The 18,119-nt window shown below is 36.5% G+C and overlaps 1 long non-coding RNA gene across 2 annotated transcripts; it reads right to left on the bottom strand.

The window, feature by feature from the left end:
- Positions 1–3,681: 3,681 nt before the first annotated feature.
- Positions 3,682–8,056, bottom strand: LOC113286345. Of its 2 annotated transcripts, none has more exons than XR_003329241.1 (3): positions 7,766–8,056; positions 4,286–4,432; positions 3,682–3,791 (listed from the first exon to the last, which is right to left on the bottom strand). It is a non-coding gene; the product is annotated as an uncharacterized LOC113286345 (long non-coding RNA). The 2 variants fall into 2 exon arrangements; XR_003329242.1 differs by having other exon boundaries at positions 4,286–4,444.
- Between the last annotated feature and the right edge of the window lie 10,063 nt (positions 8,057–18,119).

The raw sequence follows: 18,119 nt of genomic DNA on the forward strand, positions 1-18,119 counted from the left end.
AGAATACTTGAGGATAAGACACTTACCCATTCTAGGTGAGTCATTTGTTTAATGGGTTCAGTTAAACGCGAGAAAAGGTTTGGAATGTCACACCATTAACCCCTTAAAAATAACTTCGTCCCGAAGTTCAAAATGAAACCACAAGTGAAGAGAATTACCTGCAGCTACCGCGCGAACTGAACACGGGTGAGTTCCAAACGCACAGTACCGTTTGAACCGGAACTGCTCTGATACCAACTGTGACGGATCGGAAAATATGGACTTCCAACGAACCGGATTTCATCCCACTAGGTAAGCTCTGACTCCTTGAAACGCCACTCAAGAAAAAAAAAATGTTCATTAATAAAATCCCTGTCTCAGTGGGTACCAATTAATTCTAACTGAACAACAAGCTTGGGATCCTGCTGAACAGAAATCTCATTGGTCTCAAGGTTAGAATTCTATGAGCATATGTCCCATACCATAACTCATAAATTTCCACAAGAGTTCCAATTTCCAAACAGATGGCCAGTTGCCAAAACAAACAGACGACCAATTGCCAAAATTAACAGACGGCCAGTTGCCAAAATAATCAGATGGCCAATTGCCAAAACAAACAGACGGCCAATTGCCAAAAAAACAGACGGCCAGTTGCCAATTCCAACATGTTATCTGGCCAATTGCCAAAAATGGAGATGGCCAGTTTCCAACCTCTAATAATTTACACGGCCCGTTGCCTATCATGAGAGCTGATAACAATCATCTCTCACTAGGTAGTATGAGCAGCTAATACTGCAACTACCTCTTACCATCGATATATTATGCCAAAGTTGCAATCATCTCCGAATAGGTGGTGTGAACTGCGAAGCAGCAACCAACCCTTTTCAGATGATATGAACAACTTTGTGGATTTGTGCTGAACCGCATAGCGGCTGCCTACGTACCCTCTCCGTTGCTCGAAGGAATCAAGCACGACCATAGTTCGTCAATTTATTTAGATAGTATGAACTGCCGATAATGGTAGCAACTATCTCTCACTGGAATATCAAGTAAACTGATTCCACTTGCAGTATACACAATGAATTACGAGCAAAGTACTACTCGGAGTAAGCCAAAGACACCGAGGGCTATTCATCTATCTTATTTATGTACGAAAGAACTCTCAATAAATAAGCAGGTGAAAAAAATGATAAAATAATCCATACCAGTTTAACAAGTCAAATGGGAATTTTAGACTACTTGCTCACAGATGAGTAATTCTAACCAAATATGTATACACGACAAATATGCCTACACGACTTTCATACATAACTTGGATATTGTCTAAAAACACATCAGGGAGCTTGTGGCTTGATTTGGGAGTCCCTAAAATAGGTTTATTAGTAACTAATATCAAGATACAAACTGATAAAACATACAACCATTGACCACTGCAACTGATATTCCCGTTTGGCTACCCCCGTCACCATATTGAGATTTGGAAGTTTTCCCTACTCATACAATACAACTCTTTATAAGAAAATTAATAGCAAACCACACAATCCACTTCAAAATGTGTAATACTGAAATATATAGCATGTCGTAGATAGTTGTTGCATTTAATTTTACAGAAGCTCATAATAGATAAGTCCAAGTAATCCACAACCCATAGGAAGTAAGTCACAATGAGTGGTGATTGATCACAGTCAAGTAGTCTAAAACACATGATTAAATAAACAAAATCAAACTCGCATGGTCCGTGGAAATCATAATCCACAGAACTACCTACTTAACTAGATTCCCGTAGTCTTGCACTTTGTCAAGGTACCACCAGTATCACTAATGAATATGAAGCAAAAGATCTCCAACTATCCCATACCAAATCCAAGTGACCTGAAAATAAGCACACTGCTAAATTATGCTACCAAGCCAGGCATCAGGTCGATAGCTAATGCAAGACGGGAATGCGACGAATCTAGAAAATGTGTTTGTACTCCGCATAGTAATTTTTATAGCTTTATACGCAAAATATTTAAGCAGTCAAAGACATTCACTGTAATTTATCCATCATAAGGATACCAAGAAAATAACGACATTATCACATTTATTTCATAGTGGAATCACATTTCCTTGTGATAAATTGAACTTCGAATTGACCAAATTAGTTTATCCTATCTAATCAATACAGATCATTCTACGTCATTGTATACATATAAAATGCATCCTCTCTAATCTCTATCTCAACCAGACTACTAAAAAATAAATCACCAAGATATACTAGAACAACCCAAGCCAGTCCAACAATAACGTCTAGCTATTAATTAGTCTAATCACCGGATCCTAGCTACAAACGTTGTGAGTTCATTTCTATCAAGGACGTCACAGCAGTCCACTAAATTGACAAGTACATAAATGACTTTTGTTGATAAACAAAACATAAATTACGCTTCCAAGTTAACTAATCATTATACAATCATTTACATGATGACCCCATCACTAGAACAGCAACGCTGCAATTGCCGGCAAGATATAACACAAATTAAATTCAGGAAATGTTTTAGGTAGCCTCTCCGCTGAGAGCCATAGTCTTTCGCATCAAGTACCTAGTTTGATCTCTTTAAATCATACATGGAAACTCAAACATACACAGAGTACAGTCTACCGATTCTACAGAAATCAAATGCAACAGATTCCTTCGATCTGTTTGAGCTACTAAGTCCAAATTATTTTCATTGACATAATGGGGGTTCCGCATAAGACAAATATCAAGAGTCTATTCCAATCAAAGCTATGAATAAGCACTGGACATCTACTGTGACTCAGAAATATAATATATGATAACGCATAAAATTTCTAGCTCAACGCGATGACTAATTAATGAGATAATGCAAGACAAACTATGTTGCACGAGATTTCTATTTCGCAGAGTGCAGTCATGGTTTTCTAATCTTTGAAATAGTACATACTACCCGATCATCTCCACATTCTTGCAGTAGTGTTATGACTCATAATAACACAACCTACTCAAAAATCACAGCATTCTGACGGTTCAATAAGAATATATATGTATCACAAATTTACTACTTGCATTACCGTCCTACAGAAATCAGACATGTTAACCTCATACTTTGGAACATCTAAAGTGATCAGAAATTTATGAAAATTTCACAGTAGGTTACTTACGTATATATAAACAACATATTAAAAATTCAGCTTAATCCGATATACGAATAATGAGACACACCCATTCCAAGTAGGCTGTTCAGGATTTTAAACTTGCAGAAGGCAGTCATGATAAGTTTAGCGATTTTGGTACTTATCTTGCCTGATCTTCCTAAAAATTTTACCGTAACTTCATGGATTAATGAAGGACAATATACTACAAATTCACAACATTCCAACGGCTGGAATGAAAGATATCAATACCATAGTAAAACGTAATTTTAGGGTTTTATATATACAAGAAATCCAAGAACGAATTGATCATGAGAAATTACAACAATTATAACAATCAAATAAATTTTTGAGCAATTCATGATGATAATTTGATACCCAACTAATCTATTTTCAATAATATGGGTTATAATAAAAATCTCCAACTTCACAACATGAACCCTAGATTCTCAAATATCTCAAACCAAAGTTTTCATGTGAATGGATTTCATGAATCAGAAACTCACCCTGATTTCTACCCCCATCCCATGGATTTGCTGATGGAATAGATTTATAGCAAAGACCCCAAATCTCCAGTGATTTCATTTGAAATGAATTTCAGAAGTACCCAACTTCACGACTCCTAAATTAACAACGACCATCTTCTTCACGTTCAGAAACTATTTGAAAGAGAGAAGATAGAAAGTGAACAAATCGATGGGTTGGTCTTCCTAATTCAAAATTTCTGTAGTGACAGTTTAAGATGGAGATGAAACCACAAAACACACTCAAGTAAAAATATGAAAGAAAAATGGTTCCTGCCCCCTAGAATCCTCGTGAAGAAAGACGGAGTTTTATTTTTATTTCCCTAAAAACTCGACGTGTCATGCTGCATGCATCTATTTAAGCACCCTAGTTTATGATACCAGTCGCCCTCCAAGGATACATGTTTTGATTTTGGGCAGACTCATACTATTTAGGCATTACTATTCATTGTTCAGGCGACCAAAAAGTGTTAAGAATACTTGAGGATAAGACACTTAACCATTCTAGGTGAGTCATTTGTTTAATGGGTTCATTAAACGCGAGAAAAGGTTTGGAATGTCACACCATTAACCCCTTAAAATAACTTCGTCCCGAAGTTCAAAATGAAACCACAAGTGAAGAGAATTACCTGCAGCTACCGCGCGAACTGAACACGGGTGAGTTCCAAACGCACAGTACCGTTTGAACCGGAACTGCTCTGATACCAACTGTGACGGATCGGAAAATATGGACTTCCAACGAACCGGATTTCATCCCACTAGGTAAGCTCTGACTCCTTGAAACGCCACTCAAGAAAAAAAAAATGTTCATTAATAAAATCCCTGTCTCAGTGGGTACCAATTAATTCTAACTGAACAACAAGCTTGGGATCCTGCTGAACAGAAATCTCATTGGTCTCAAGGTTAGAATTCTATGAGCATATGTCCCATACCATAATACTCATAAATTTCCACAAGAGTTCCAATTTCCAAACAGATGGCCAGTTGCCAAAACAAACAGACGACCAATTGCCAAAATTAACAGACGGCCAGTTGCCAAAATAATCAGATGGCCAATTGCCAAAACAAACAGACGGCCAATTGCCAAAATAAACAGACGGCCAGTTGCCAATTCCAACATGTTATCTGGCCAATTGCCAAAAATGGGAGATGGCCAGTTTCCAACTCTAATAATTTACACGGCCCGTTGCCTATCATGAGAGCTGATAACAATCATCTCTCACTAGGTAGTATGAGCAGCTAATACTGCAACTACCTCTTACCATCGATATATTATGCCAAAGTTGCAATCATCTCCGAATAGGTGGTGTGAACTGCGAAGCAGCAACCAACCCTTTTCAGATGATATGAACAACTTTGTGGATTTGTGCTGAACCGCATAGCGGCTGCCTACGTACCCTCTCCGTTGCTCGAAGGAATCAAGCACGACCATAGTTCGTCAATTTATTTAGATAGTATGAACTGCCGATAATGGTAGCAACTATCTCTCACTGGAATATCAAGTAAACTGATTCCACTTGCAGTATACACAATGAATTACGAGCAAAGTACTACTCGGAGTAAGCCAAGACACCGAGGGCTATTCATCTATCTTATTATGTACGAAAGAACTCTCAATAAATAGCAGGTGAAAAAAATGATAAAATAATCCATACCAGTTTAACAAGTCAAATGGGAATTTTAGACTACTTGCTCACAGATGAGTAATTCTAACCAAATATGTATACACGACAAATATGCCTACACGACTTTCATACATAACTTGGATATTGTCTAAAAACACATCAGGGAGCTTGTGGCTTGATTTGGGAGTCCCTAAAATAGGTTTATTAGTAACTAATATCAAGATACAAACTGATAAAACATACAACCATTGACCACTGCAACTGATATTCCCGTTTGGCTACCCCCGTCACCATATTGAGATTTGGAAGTTTTCCCTACTCATACAATACAACTCTTTATAAGAAAATTAATAGCAAACCACACAATCCACTTCAAAATGTGTAATACTGAAATATATAGCATGTCGTAGATAGTTGTTGCATTTAATTTTACAGAAGCTCATAATAGATAAGTCCAAGTAATCCACAACCCATAGGAAGTAAGTCACAATGAGTGGTGATTGATCACAGTCAAGTAGTCTAAAACACATGATTAAATAAACAAAATCAAACTCGCATGGTCCGTGGAAATCATAATCCACAGAACTACCTACTTAACTAGATTCCCGTAGTCTTGCACTTTGTCAAGGTACCACCAGTATCACTAATGAATATGAAGCAAAAGATCTCCAACTATCCCATACCAAATCCAAGTGACCTGAAAATAAGCACACTGCTAAATTATGCTACCAAGCCAGGCATCAGGTCGATAGCTAATGCAAGACGGGAATGCGACGAATCTAGAAAATGTGTTTGTACTCCGCATAGTAATTTTTATAGCTTTATACGCAAAATATTTAAGCAGTCAAAGACATTCACTGTAATTTATCCATCATAAGGATACCAAGAAAATAACGACATTATCACATTTATTTCATAGTGGAATCACATTTCCTTGTGATAAATTGAACTTCGAATTGACCAAATTAGTTTATCCTATCTAATCAATACAGATCATTCTACGTCATTGTATACATATAAAATGCATCCTCTCTAATCTCTATCTCAACCAGACTACTAAAAAATAAATCACCAAGATATACTAGAACAACCCAAGCCAGTCCAACAATAACGTCTAGCTATTAATTAGTCTAATCACCGGATCCTAGCTACAAACGTTGTGAGTTCATTTCTATCAAGGACGTCACAGCAGTCCACTAAATTGACAAGTACATAAATGACTTTTGTTGATAAACAAAACATAAATTACGCTTCCAAGTTAACTAATCATTATACAATCATTTACATGATGACCCCATCACTAGAACAGCAACGCCATAATTGCCGGCAAGATATAACACAAATTAAATTCAGGAAATGTTTTAGGTAGCCTCTCCGCTGAGAGCCATAGTCTTTCGCATCAAGTACGTAGTTTGATCTCTTTAAATAATACATGGAAACTCAAACATACTCAGAGTACAGTCTACCGATTCTACAGAAATCAAATGCAACAGATTCCTTCGATCTGTTTGAGCTACTAAGTCCAAATTATTTTCATTGACATAATGGGGGTTCCGCATAAGACAAATATCAAGAGTCTATTCCAATCAAAGCTATGAATAAGCACTGGACATCTACTGTGACTCAGAAATATAATATATGATAACGTATGAAATTTCTAGCTCAACACGATGACTAATTAATGAGATAATGCAAGACAAACTATGTTGCGCGAGATTTCTATTTCGCATAGTGCAGTCATGGTTTTCTAATCTTTGAAATAGTACATACTACCCGATCATCTCCACATTCTTGCAGTAGTGTTATGACTCATAATAACACAACCTACTCAAAAATCACAGCATTCTGACGGTTCAATAAGAATATATATGTATCACAAATTTACTACTTGCATTACTGTCCTACAGAAATCAGACATGTTAACCTCATACTTTGGAACATCTAAAGTGATCAGAAATTTATGAAAATTTCACAGTAGGTTACTTACGTATATATAAACAACATATTAAAAATTCAGCTTAATCCGATATACGAATAATGAGACACACCCATTCCAAGTAGGCCGTTCAGGATTTTAAACTTGCAGAAGGCAGTCATGATAAGTTTAGCGATTTACTTACTTATCTTGCCTGATCTTCCTAAAAATTTTACCGTAACTTCATGGATTAATGAAGGACAACATACTACAAATTCACAACATTCCAACGGCTGGAATGAAAGATATCAATACCATAGTAAAACGTAATTTTAGGGTTTTATATATACAAGAAATCCAAGAACGAATTGATCATGAGAAATTACAACAATTATAACAATCAAATAAATTTTTGAGCAATTCATGATGATAATTTGATACCCAACTAATCTATTTTCAATAATATGGGTTATAATAAAAATCTCCAACTTCACAACATGAACCCTAGATTCTCAAATATCTCAAACCAAAGTTTTCATGTGAATGGATTTCATGAATCAGAAACTCACCCTGATTTCTACCAACCCATCCCATGGATTTGCTGATGGAATAGATTTATAGCAAAGACCCCCAAATCTCAAGTGATTTCATTTGATACGAATTTCAGAAGTACCCAACTTCACGACTCCTAAATTAACAACGACCATCTTCTTCACGTTCAGAAACTATTTGAAAGAGAGAAGATAGAAAGTGAACAAATCGATGGGTTGGTCTTCCTAATTCAAAATTTCTTTAGTGACAGTTAAGAGATGGAGATGAAACCACAACAACACACTCGTAAAGATATGAAAGAAAAATGGTTCCTGCCCCCTAGAATCCTCGTGAAGAAAGACGGAGTTTTATTTTTATTTCCCTAAAAACGCGATGTGTCATGCTGCATGCATAGCTATTTAAGCACCCTAGTTTATGATACCAGTCGCCCTCCAAGAATACATGCTTTGATTTTGGGCAGACTCATACTATTTAGGCATTACTATTCATTGTTCGGGCGACCAAAAAGTGTTAAGAATACTCGAGGATAAGAGTCTTACCCATTCTAGGTGAGTCATTTGTTTAATGGGTTCAGTTAAACCCGAGAAAAGGTTTGGATTGTCACAGTAGCCGTCAGGTGTTCTACCGGCAGTAGTTTATTTTTTTATTTTGTTTTTTGTTTATTTGTGTAGGTTATAAGGTTTTGGGTTCCCTTAAACCCTGCGTATTTTTCAAAACCAAAAAAAAAAAAAACAAAGGAAAATTTTTTTTTTGAGAACAATCAATAATATTCTATGATAGGACTAGACAAAAGTCTGAACTCTTAAATGGAAGAAGGGCTCAATTAAAAATAAAGAGAAAATATATGGGTGCTCAGCGAATAAATTGTGAAATAATTATTAGAAAGTTAATATAGTCAGATCTAACGACTATGATGTGTTAGAGCACTGCTCGGTCGAACTCGCAAGCGTTACTATCTCAAGTTTAGTTACAAAAACTATAAGTATTGATTTTTAGTTTACTTGTAGCTAAGTCTTGGATTAGGATAGTAAGTGTAGTTAAGCTTTAGACTTCACGACGTTCATCGAATGAAGACGAAGAACTACTCAAGGGAACTTTTGGAACTTCATCAACAAAAGATATGTGGAGACTTGAACTCATCTATCACTCAAAAGTCTATCTAATCTATCTCCTATTTGAGACAAAAAGTCGTATTGCTATATAGACTTCAATTATACACATTTGGTATTTCGAGCCGAGTTTATCTCGCTTATCTATTTCTCGAAATGTGTGTTGGTAAGATTTCGCTTTAACCAAGTTCATATTTTAATCTTGACGAAAGTCAAAAGATGATCATGTGAAAATCATCTTGTAACATCTTACATGATTTGTGTGAGACAGTCATTTGATGTAGACTCGGAATGTTTCATATTGATCATTCGATCACTTGAAAATTGTTGTGAAGCTAATAGTTTGTGTGAGATAGCTACTGTCGTCTTCGAAGAATGTTTCAATAATTGAAATGAGGGTTTAGAATATATATAACCATGATCGGATATAAACATAGTATGTATATTCACATTTGTGTAAAGTCCAAAATCCGTGAACCTTGGTATGCGTACCCGTACGCGTACTGGCTGGTTATGGAAGTCCGGGAACCAAGTATGCGTACCCGTACGCATACTGGCGGAAGTTCATGTTCCGTGAATATCTGCTGAAGTTTGGAAAAGTAAACGGTTTGCGTACCCGTACGCGTACTGGTGTAACCAAACTCATCCCGGCTACTTAGATATGCGTACCCGTTTGCATACTTAATTAGGTTATGTTATAAAATCGGTTTGTTCATGAACTAATACATTTATATAATAAGGAATGTTATCCTTTGCAAACCGTGGATATAATGTTCATGAAATGATTCGAGTAATCAAAATCGATTTTACTTCAATTGTGTCTTGTATACTTCTATGAGAATATAAATAATTGAATAACTCTCTAATTAGTTTCGTTTGAGTCATTTGAACTAGTTATGATAAAGATGAATAAGGTTGATATGAAAGTGCTCATATGGCTAACCATTGGTTAGCTATGGTTGAACCAACTAAGTGTACATGTTTAGGTACGATTACCTTTATCTAAATGACGGTACATTTCATTTGTGTATAACAATTTTCGATCTAACGGTTGAAAGATATTAGCTTGAATCTAATCAGGTTTCCATCTAAAGGTGAATATTGAATGCTTTGTTACCAAGGTAACATTGATTGCAAACCCTGATTTGGAGACTATATAAAGGAGAACTCTAGCAACTGGGAAATCTAATCCCCACACCTCCTGTGTGATACTAGTTGATACTAGAGTCGATTCTCCTTTAACCTTAGGTTTTTTACGAAATCATGTAGGTTAACGACTTAAAGACTTCACTGGGATTGTGAAGCCAGACCCAACTATATTCTCTGCAGTTGCATGTTCTGATCTTGATTTTTTCTATCGTGATTGAGTACTATCTTCTTTAATATTTGCTCGAGATTTATTCTCCGATACGCAAGATTGAAAAGTAGTCATAAACATCTTCGTCTCATTGTTTGTGATTCCACAATATCTTGTTTCGTTAATCGATTAATATTATTGTGAGGTGATTAGTAATACTAGGTTGTTCTTCGGGAATATAAGTCCGGTTTATCAATTGGTTCCTGTTCACCTTGATCTATCAAAAGACAGAACAAAACTCATAGATTTATCTGCGGGAGACAGATTTATTTATATTATAGACTTTTCTGTATGATACAGATTTGTTTATCAAGTCTTCGACTTCGGGTCGTAGCAACTCTTAGTTGTGGGTGAGATCAACTAAGGGAATCAAGTGCGTAGAGTCCTGCTGGGATTCAGAGACGTAAAGAGCGCAACTGTACCTTGATCAGTGTGAGATTTATTAAGGCTCAACTACATTCCAGTCCGAAGTTAAATTGGAGTAGGATAGTGTCTGTAGCGGGTTAATACAGTGTGGTGTTCAAATTTGGACTAGGTCCCGGGGTTTTTCTGCATTTGCGGTTTCCTCGTTAACAAAACTTTTGGTGTCTGCGTTATTTCTTTTTCGCATTATATTTTGTTATATAATAGAAATATCACAGGTTGTGTGTTGAATCGATCAATTGGTAAATCCAACCTTTGGTTGTTGATTGAAATTGATTTATCCTTGAACATTGGTCTTTGGTACCTGTTGATGGTGGATTTTTGACAAAGGCTAAAATAGTAACGTTACATATTCCTGATCCAGTAGTCAGATGATAAGCACGTAAGTGCTACATTTTATACCCATATTTATATGAGCTAGGACTCGATATTTTGGCTAATAACACGATTTTAAGGCTTTTGTAGAAAGTACGAGTGAATTCAATCACTGGAGAATAAATAACTAAATTAGAGGTTAAATGGCGGTGTTGCGACAAAGACTACCAAAACCAGTGGGTGGCCTAGTATTTCTATATATCAGCACCAGTAAAGATAGTTCACAGATATCTCATTTAATGGGCCAATGAGCGCATATGTTGTTTTCTGAGCACCTGGTGCCATTTGATTTGGACAAATAAAAAGTTGTCATGTCCTATTCTCCATCACATCTATCAGTGGTATTTTCCACTATCTCATTTCTTATCAGCATGAGATGAACTTTGGTTTCTCTATCAAGTTGGAAGTGATGGTTTATTAATGGAACTCAAGGAGCTTGTGGTATTGATTTTGTATCGTATAACAACAAACGAATCTGGGGTTTGGCATGGGATTCTTTCTCTCAGACTGTTGGGAAAGAATGGCAGGAAACTCTTCAAATACTTTGGACGTGACTGAGATGTTTTGCATGGGGTTGTTGATTAGAGTGAAATGGTTGTGATATGGATAGATAGGGGTTAGAACAGAGAGCGACAGAGTGAGTAATCACGAGTTGCAGAGAGAAGTTTCTGCTGCAGAGAAGATGAATATGAAGAACATTATACTATCAAGAACAGTCGTTATTCAGTGTCGTATATTTCAAGTTTTGTAACAATCCATTAGTCACGTATATCTTCATTTCGCAACACCTACTTTGTAAACAAAGAGTCTGTAACGCCTCAAAACCGTTGCAAGTTCACTGCTTTGTTATTTCTCTTCATTTTCACCATTGTAAACACTTTTCGAGCGATAAAATAATCTTCTGAGAGTGTCTACAGTATGAGGAGCTAGACCCCTACACTGGGTCGACGGAGGAATCTGAATTTCATGCATGGGTAAAATTATTTTATTCTCTATATGACTTTTGCACTTATTTTAAGTTGATTTATGATTTGAAATAATTAGTTATTATTTTATTTGATGGTCATGCTTGCTTACATGTTTGATGTACCATGCTTACGATTTATAACTAATGTTTTGAGAATCTACTTTGGCAAAATAAGAGTCGGTGTTATTTTATTTATTGAGCGATAATTGTTGAGAATAAATAATTGAACCTTATGTTATGAATTCGGTGGAATCCTAGTCCCAGTAACTTTCGCTTTTATTTATCATTTTCATTAAATCTTTAAATTTTAATCTTCACAAGTCTTAGAGTTCTAATCTTATTTACTACAACAAATTAAAAATTAGACCATCAGACAAATATTGAGATTCATGTCTCTCTTTTAAAACATGAAAACTCATGCCACGATGATATCTGACTGAGTGTACTGCCTCTCAGAACATCCCTAAGAACCTCCGATTGAGTGTATTTCCTCTCAGAGCATACATATGTAGTCTCTCAACTGATACCACGACATATTTCATTAACTGAGCAATTTCAGTAATCACTTTTGTATGGAATCAAAATGACTGGACGACTCCTAGATGTATTAATCACTAGTATAGAGAAATAACATCTTCAGGATGTCGCAATGTTCCCTGACTTTACAGAATAAACATTCAAATCGAGTATTACGCTACAACTGGCTCATACCTCGATTCTCGAATAACTACAACGCTCCTAGTATAGAGTCATCAATTAATTATTTCTAGTCGTAAGATTCGCTAATCCAATTCCTAGAAAATATTCTACGTTTTTTCATAATATTTCATTACTTCAATTCATGGCTCTTCCCAGCAGAATTCCATGGATTAGTAGTAAATATTCAACGTACGGGCATCTGAGCCACCATCGAGTAAGCCCATAGAAAATGGTCCAAGTGTACTCGGCAATAATGCACTGAATGCACGAACGATCATTCAAAAATACGAAGGAACGAGGAAACCTATGCAAAATAGGGAAGAAAATAATAATAATAAAATATTAATTGAGGCGCCTAGGGGACCGGGCCCACCGGCCGCCCGGACATGCCGCCGTGGCCAGTCCCATCCTCTTCGTTTATTATTTTATTTTTTTTCCTTGATCTCATGAAAGTCCCTTCATTTGAGCAAATTCCTTAGTTTCATGATATTTCCTTTACATCATGGAAATAATATAAAATTAGGAAAGATGCCGCGGAACCTAGCCGCCCAACCGTGCCTTAGCCTTGGTTGGTCCCACACCTTGTAATTCCTTATTTTATTATTATTATTTCATTCATCTCATGAAAACTCATTGGTTACAACAAACTCCTCAGTTTCATGAGATTTCCCTCGCATCATGGAAATAATATAAAATTAGGAAATATATCGCGGGTCCGACTTACTAGACAGCGGGGCATGCCCTTTTTGTCTCCGGTCCCACACCTTCTAATCCCTTATTTTATTATTATTATTATTTCCTTCATCTCACGAAAACTCCTTCATTTGATAAAACTCTCTCGTTTCAATAAACTCCTCAATTTCATGATATTTCTTTCACATCATGGAAGTAATATAAAATTAGGAAATGTGTCGTGGGATTAGGCTTACTAGCCGGCCGGCCATGCCCTAGCCGTGGCCGGTCCCACACCTTGTAATTCCTTATTTTATTACTATTATTTCCTTCATCTTATGAAGTTCCTTAGTTTGAGCAAAACCCTGATTTCTTAATATTTTCTCAAATGTTGCTCAAACGCGCATCAGAGAATACAAAAATTCTCAGGACTGAGATACGGACACTATGGTGACATGGACATGTTACCTTCACCGACTAAGGTTGTCCCTTTGGCTTGTAAGAGGCCAGTCCCACATATTTTCATAATTTGCCCTAATTTGTTCATATCATGTTCAAACTTTTCCAAACAACTTAGACTTTCATCAAACAATCATCAGTCAGTCCCATGACCAACCAGGGCCGGTTCCATGACTTCTTGGTCGGTCCTTCACTTCTCCATAATCAGGGTTTATTACCTAATTCTCAAATGAGCATTATTTCAATAAATGATTAAACCAGCATTTAATCACCCTTTCACCAATTGGTCTTCAAGAGACTTTGGTGCTCGCTCACTCGAGCATTTGGCGCTACATGGTCATCCCGTCACCCCATGTAGCCGGTCCCTGTCTCACTCCGTGGTTGATTTTCAATAAATCATTGACCAACAATTGATCAAAATTAAGGTTTCGAATCCAAGGCTCTGCAAAGCATAATTCTGAGCAGGATCAAACACTAATAATTTTATGTTGATTCCGCAATCAACATTTTAGTTGATTATACTCTATCCAGTTGCCAGTATCTTAAATTAATATTCTATTTGGTCCGCTACCAATAATTCATCAAACGAGCAACATTTGCTAAGACGATCAATATTTTCTCACGTGAACAATATTTGCTCACTTTAATCATCAGCATTCATTCGACAATTATACATCTGTCTCAACAAACATGTTCAATTCATGAATCCTAGAGCATTCGTAAATCATGCTCGACTCAACAATGCAAAGACTCATCATTTCACCAAGTCAACAACTGACTAATTAAATACACGTCTGCCTTGTAGACTCCACAATCACGAGACATCAATCGTGTCACATGGAGGATATTAACTAGGGTTTTGGTCTGGCGGCCTACGGCACGTGTGTTCACCCACGATGAGAATGTGACAAAGTCGCGCAAGCGGTTGAAGGAGTTAAAGAAGTAGTGGGTGGACAATCAACTAGGTCTCCGCACGATGAGTAACTGGTTTTAGCACGATTTCTACTTTCCTACTCTTATTGGGATCAATGTGTCTACTATTTCTTGCAATATAAATTAGTCTCTGAACCCATGGTTGAATAGAACAAGAACTCAACGTCTGAGCCATTACTCCCAACAGAGCAAATTCAATCATTAGAACTTATTTTCCTCACGCAGAATACATAACACACTCACAATCCTTGATCATCATTGATCTCACACACTTCTCAGCTTCCCTCTTACAGATCGACCCATCCTCTCTTGTGACCGAATTGGCTTAGGCCAGAGTCTTACAGATTTATCTCTCGAATTCAAAGCACTCCCTTTTTTACAGTGCATCTATTTGCAAAAGGTTAAAGCAATTTTCTCGGTTCCAGGAGTTTCCTCTGCACGGTCGTCTCTTCACTTCAAAAAAAACAGTAAAAATAGTTTTTTCCCGTCAACAGTACCGTTCAAGTTATTTATCTTATATCCAATCGGGCTCGTGAATTCCTATTTGTTTGATTGCGGATTGAATTGAGAAATTGAGATACAACTCTTGGATATACTGTTAGAGCACTGCTCGGTCGAACTCGCATGCGTTTCTATCTCAAGCATGTTTGTCAATGTTAGCAATCAAAACTATAAGTCTTGATTTCTCGTATACTATAGCTAAGTCTCGGACTAGGATAGAAAGTGTAGTTGAGCTCAAGAACTCCATGGCGATCATCATACAAGACGAAGAACTACTCAAGGAACTGGTGGAACTTCATCGACTAAAAGGTATGTGGAGACTTGAACTTATATATCACTCAAAAGTCTATCTACTCTATATCCTATCTTGAGATAAAAGTCGTTTTACTATATAGACTTTGATTATACACATTTGCTATTTCGAGCCGAGTTTATCTCGCTTATCTATTTCTTGAAATATGTGTTGGTAAGCTTTCGCTTTGGCCAAGTTAATATTTACCTAGTGACGAAAGTCATATTATGTTTCAATTACTTGAAAATGGCTTTGACGAAAAATAGTTTGTGAATAACAACTATATAACGTCCTCTAAGAATGTTTCAATGATTGAAATGAGAGTTTAGAATATATAACCATTGTTGGATATAACTATAAGCATTGTGTGGTAACACATATATGTATAATTCCTTATTCCTTGAACCCAAGTATGTGTTGCTCAGGAAAACCAGAACAGAGTCCGCGAACTGTCGGATGTTCTCGTCCCGAGAAAATCTGTTGGAGTTTGTGAACTGTTTACAAACTTATTCTGGGTACTTAAGTCCGCGTACCTATTCCGCGTACTTAGGTCGGTTATTTTCTAAAAATGATTATTCGTGAACTTATACTTATATTAACTAAGGAATGCAAGTTTGCAAACCGTGGCTATAAAGTTCATGAAGCGATTCGAGTGAATCAAATCGTTTTTGCTTCGATTGTGTCTTGTATACTTCTATAAGATCTAAGAAATTGAACAACTCTCTAAATAGTTCATTTGAGTCATTTGAACTAGTTATGGTAAAGAAGAATATGGTTAATATGGAAGTGCTCATATGGCTAACCATTTGGTTAACTACTATTGAACCAACTAGATGTACCTGTTTGGGTACGGTTACACAAACCTAAAATCGTGCATTTCATTTTTGTGTAACAATCTAAGTTTTCGATCTAATGGTTGAAAGATATTAGCTTGAATCTAATCAGGTTTTCATCTAACGGTGAATATTGAATGCTTTGTTACTAAGCTAACATTGATTGCAAACCCTGATTTGAAAGACTATATAAGGGAGAACTCTAGCAACTGAGAAACCTAATCCCCACACCTCCTGTGTGATACTAGTTGTATTAGCTAGAGTCGATTCTCCTTTAACCTTAGGATTCTACCGAGACCCTATAGGTTAACGACTTGAAGACGTCATTGGATTGTGAAGCCATACCGATACTACTTTCTTGTAGTTGTGTGATCTGATCTTGTTGTTTCTATCGTATTGAGTACAATCGTAACGATTGGCTTGAGATTGATATCTCCGATAAGAAAGATATAAAAGTAATCACAAACATCTTCGTCTCATCGTTTGTGATTCCACAATATTTTCTTTCGCCGCGTCGATTAAGCTTATTGTGAGGTGATTGATAATACTGAGCTGTTCTTCGGGAATATAAGTCTGGTTTATCAATTGGTTCCTATTCACCTTGATTTATCAAAAGACGGAACAAAACTCGTAGGTATTTTTGTGGGAGACAGATTTATCTATTACCATAGACTTTTATGTGTGATACAAATTTGTTTATTGAACTCTTCGACTTTGGGTCGTAGCAACTCTTAGTTGTGGGTGAGATCATCTAAGGGAATCAAGTGCGTAGTATCCAGCTGGGTCAGAGATATAAGCAGCTCAACTGTACCTTGGATCAGTGTGAGATTGATTGGGGTTCAACTAAAGTCCATACCGAAGTTAGTTTGTAGTAGGCTAGTGTCTGTAGCGGATTAATACAATGTGTGTTCAATATGGACTAGGTCCCGAGGTTTTTCTGCATTTGCGGTTTCCTCGTTAACAAACTTTCTGGTGTCTGTTTTATTTTTTTCTGCATTATATTGTTTATCTTTATAATTGAAATATCATAGGTTGTGCGTTTGAATCAATCAATTGGGAAATCCGACCTTTGGTTGTTGATTGAAATTGATTGATCCTTGAACATTGGTCTTTGGTACCGTTCAAGTGATTTCTCTTGTATTCAATTAGACTCGAAGATTTCTATTTTCTTGAGTAAGAATTGAATTGAGAAAAAGAGATATAACTCTTTGATATACTTTATTAAGATTGAGTCTAGTTGATTCTCTTAAAAGTATATTAGAGTCAGTCCATACAGATTGCTAATCGAAATATTGGGTGTGGTTGTTGTACTCCCATTTTTTCAATTGGTATCAGAGCAGGCAAACACGTTCAAAGACCTTACAAGTCTGTGTTCATGGCAATCCGACTCTATGGAAAAGAGTACTATCAATGATAAACTTGTCACCAGAAACAAAAGTTCTGCCTCGACTATTTCTATTAAAGAGAAAGATTCTTCAATCTCAAATATAGACGAAGCTTGTGTTCTGAGGAGACAGAAAAACACTGACATGTGTTATTCCGATTACCCTTCAAAAGAGTATCTCTATTAATGAATGGGAACCAGCTGAAGAGGGTGAATTGATTCTAAATCTTGGTAGAATCCAAGCTGATAGATTTAATCGGTTGAAAAAACATGTCAATGTCCTTCTTGGTGTAATAAAAGACTGCAATTCCAAAAACGCTGAAGATCACTCTTCACGTATCCTACTTGAGGCAAGTCTTGAAAAGGA

The sequence above is a fragment of the Papaver somniferum genome, chromosome 6 (assembly GCF_003573695.1).
Source record: "Papaver somniferum cultivar HN1 chromosome 6, ASM357369v1, whole genome shotgun sequence".
Taxonomy (NCBI): domain Eukaryota; kingdom Viridiplantae; phylum Streptophyta; class Magnoliopsida; order Ranunculales; family Papaveraceae; genus Papaver; species Papaver somniferum.